Genomic DNA, 4164 nt, shown 5'->3' with positions numbered 1-4164 from the left:
AAACTTGGGGCACTGGGGCCAGGAGCTGTGCTGTGCAGAGTTGCCACTTGAAACTGGGCTGCTCTTAGCTCTGTGCTGTCAAACCATGGCCCAAGGTGAGGGAACTCAAGTCACAGAATGGTTGAGGTTGGAAGGGTCCTTAAAGCTCATCCAGCTCCAACCCTCTCCCATGGGCAGGGACACCTCCCACCAGCACAGCTTGCACAAGGCCTCATCCAGCCTGGCCTTCAACACCTCCAGGGAGGTTGTGGAGCACAGAAGCACCCAATGTGATCTTTGATCTTTGATCACATTGGGTGCTTCTGTGCTCCACAACCTCCCTGGGCAACCTGTGCCAGGGTCTCACCACCCTCAACCTGTGCCAGTCTCTCCCCACCCTCACTCTCAACAATTTCTTCCTCATCTCTACTCTCCCTCTCCCCTCTCCCAGCTCAAAGCTGTTGTCCCTCACCTTGTCACTGCCAGCACTCATCCAAAGTCCCTCCACAGCTCTCCTGGAGCCCCTTCAGTTGCTGCAAGGCTGCTCTGAGGCCTCCCTGCAGCTTTCTCTTCTTCAGGCTCAACAGCCCCAGCTCTCCCAGCCTGTCCCCACAGGGGAGCTTCTCCAGCCCTCTGATCATCTTGCTGGCCTCCTCTGGACCCTCTGCATCAGTGACCTGTCCTTTTTATGCTGGGGCCTCAGCAGTTTAGGCTTCCCAACAGGACCCAGGCTCAGTCGCTCCTTGTTGACAGCACTGAGCTGGCTGAGATTTGGTGGAGCTCAGAGGGACACAGCTGGCACAGGAAGGGTTCCAATCCTATCACTCAGCAGCTGCCTTTCAAGGGACATAACCAGGGCTCACCAAAAGCCCAAAGGCCTCTCTCTGTTGACTGCAGGGGCAGTGGGCAAGGCCCCAGTGCTGGGGCCTCACAGGGCCACCCCCTGGCAATGGCAGCTACCTGCCCAGGGCTGTGTACAAGGGAGCATCCTCCTGTGCCTGCTGCCAGACCTGGCCCAGGGATAGCTCAAAGACATCCCAGAGGAGGAGCTGGTGGAATTTCTTGGTGAGGGGCTGAGAGAGGAAGAGCAGAGGCTAGAGCAGGCTGCTGGAGGTGAGAACAACCAGCTGGTGGAGGTGCCTGGGGCTCTTTCAGCTGCATGGCCATGGCAAGACCAAGGGAATGTGTTCAGGAGCACTGCAGAGCTCAGCATCTTCATGCCCTGCACAGGCAGTGCAGCAGCAGCAGCCGTAAGAAAGGGGAGGCAAAGATGGTGCCAGGGGTGCCAGTGCTCTGCAGCACCACTGGTGTCCTGCCAGGCATGGGAAGGGCTCTTGCCCTCCAGGTCTCTCAGGCCCAGGGGTGTTTGGCTGCTCTGGGAAGCCCCTGAGCTGAGAGCTGCAGGCTGAGGGAGGACAGGGCTCAGGCATCGCCGGGGCGCATGGGCAGCCTGTGGCAGGAGGCAGCAGAGCCTGCTCCATGCTCAGTAAGCATCTGAGCCCAGCTGGGCTCAGGGAGGAATTTCCCACCCGGGGCAGATTGGCACCGGAGGAGACCCACCTCCAGGGGGTGTTTTCCCTTCCCCTGCAGCATGGGGCACAAGCCCCTTGGCAGGGCTCCTCTGCTGCACCTCAGCTGGGGCACTGCCTGCTGCTCAATGCACCGCTGAGATGCCCTCTGGTGCCCTGCAAGCTGCGGGGAGGAGGTTTGATGTCCCCCAGGGGGCCAGGAAGCGTCCCCAGGACTTGTTTTGCCTTCCTCTGCAGCACTGAGCGTGGCCCTGGCAGCCTCCCCTGGGCCCTCCTAGCCAGGTGCCTGCTGCCGCTGCCCCACGCAGGTGGCCTCCATCTCTGCCTCCAGGGAGGAGGAAGCTTCCAGGCTGCCAGCACTGGGGAGCTCCTTGGCTTCCCCGGGAGGGTCTTCTCTGTGCCACGGAGCAGAACCCCTTGCCAAGGCTTCCCCAGGTCCTTCTGGCTTGGCTCTTGCTGTTGCTCATGCTCCATGAAGGTGTCCTTCATGCCCTGCATCTGGGGAGAAGCTTTCCAGGCTGCCAGGACAGGGAAGCAACTTGGGTTCCCCAGGAGTGTTTCTTTTCCTCTGTGCACAGCCTCTTGCCAGGGCTTCTCTAGGCCACTCCAGTTGCCCAGGATCCTGGTGCTTGTCCTCCACAAAGGTGGCCTTCAGGCTGCACAATCCAGGAGGGGGAAGCTCTCTTGGCCTCTCCAGGAGCTGACTCTTTGCTCTTTAGCATCAATCACAGTCCTCTGGCAGGGCTTCTCCAGGCCCTTGTGGCTTGGTTCTGGCTGCTGCTCCGGCACCTCCAATAGCTCTGCTCTTGCCTGGGCACTGTTAGTGTTTCTGTGCCACTGGCTCTGGGGCAGCTTTGAGAAATGGCATAGAAGAGCACAAAAGAAAGAGCATAAACCAGGCTAAAATACAGTCCTGCTTCCACTCCTGTCCTTTGTGGTTTGTGTCCTTTCAAGTGATTTTGGGGCTGAGAGCCCCCCTGGCATCTCAGCCCAGTGCCAGGCTTGTGGTGACTGCAGAGAACAGCAGCTCAGCTCTGCTGTGTGGTGCTGAGCTCTGCCCCCCCAGTTCTACCCCAGGGCTGAGGGCTCCCTCTAGGAGAGCAGCTCCCTGGAGGGCAGCTCCCAGCCTCGTCCAGCAGACAGGGTTGAGCACAGCTGCACCAGGGCTCAGGCAGGGACTAGAAGGCCCAGGCTGAGCTGAGACACAGCCCCTGGGCCCTTGGCAGCAGAGGGTGGGGGTGGCAGTCCCAGGGGAGGCTGCTCCCAGACATTGAGACCTGCAAGCACTGCAGGAGGCTGGCAGGAGCCTTGTACTGCTCTTGTGCTCTCCTGCAGGCACTGGTGCTTGGCCACGCTGGGCACAGAGAGCTGGGCCAGAGCGAGCTGCTCTGTGGTGCAGCACTGCTTTGTTCAGGCTCTTGGGCTGCAGTGCTTGGCCAAGGCAAACAGCTCTGCCCAGCATGGGGAAGCTTCTGTCAGCTGGGTGAGGCCTTGAATCACAGAACCATTCAGGCCTGGGCAAGAGGCTCGAGATCATCAGGTGCAACCATGCCCCTGTGCTGCCAGGTGCAGCACCAAACCATAGCTCCAAGCACCAACATCTAAATGAACCTTTGAACAGCTCCAGGATTTGGGACTCCACCACCTCCCTGGGCAGCCTGGGCCTGACCACTCTTTCTGTGAAGCATTTTTCCTGATGCCCATCCTAAACCTCCTCTGGTGCAGCTCGAGGCCAAAGGCAGCCTGCTCTAGTGGGAGGTGTCCCTGCCCATGGCAGGGCTTGGAACGTTAAGGTCCTTCCAACCCAAACCATTCTGCTCCTCTTGGTGGCCTCCTCTGGAGCCTCTCCAGCAGCTCCAGGTCTCCTTGTGCTGGGTTCTGAGCTGGAGGCAGTGCTGCAGGTGAGGGCTGAGCAGAGCAGACTGGAGGGGCAGAATCCCCTCCCTGTGCTGCTGCTCTCCCTGCTCTGGCTGCAGCCAGCACACAGCTGGCTCTGGGCTGCAGCCACCAGTGCTGGCTCCTGGGCACTCTGGCACCACCTGACCCCTCCAGCAGCTGACTGCATTTTATTCCTCAGGCACTGGAGTGTTTAGGGCTGATTTGGGGCTTGTTTGGTGGTTTGGATGTTGCTGCAGGGTCTGGGTTTTGAGTTGGTTTTTTTCGGGTGGTTTTGTTTTCTTTGTCTCTTTGCTGTTGGGTTTGGTTGAGGTCATTTGTGTGTGTGGGTTTTGGTTGGGTGGTTTTGGTTTGTCTGTCTGCTGTTGGGTTTGGTTGGTTGGGTTTGGTTTGTCTGCTGCTTGGTTTGGTTGGGTTTGGTTTGTCTGTCTGTCTGCTGGGTTTGGTTGGGTTTGGTTTGTCTGTCTGCTGTTGGGTTTGGTTGGGTTTGGTTTGGTTTGTCTGTCTGCTGCTGGGTTTGGTTGGGTTTGGTTTGTCTGTCTGCTGCTGGGTTTGGTTGGGTTTGGTTTGTCTGTCTGTCTGCTGCTGGGTTTGGTTGGGTTTGGTTTGTCTGTCTGCTGCTGGGTTTGGTTGGGTTTGGTTTGTCTGTCTGTCTGCTGCTGGGTTTGGTTGGGTTTGGTTTGTCTGTCTGCTGCTGGGTTTGGTTGGGTTTGGTTTGTCTGTCGGTCTGCTGCTGGGTTTGGTTGGGTTTGGTCTGTCT

The sequence above is a fragment of the Pogoniulus pusillus genome, chromosome 29, assembly GCF_015220805.1.
Source record: "Pogoniulus pusillus isolate bPogPus1 chromosome 29, bPogPus1.pri, whole genome shotgun sequence".
In the NCBI taxonomy this organism is placed as follows: Eukaryota; Metazoa; Chordata; class Aves; order Piciformes; family Lybiidae; genus Pogoniulus; species Pogoniulus pusillus.
Note: the sequence above shows the minus strand (reverse complement) of the source record.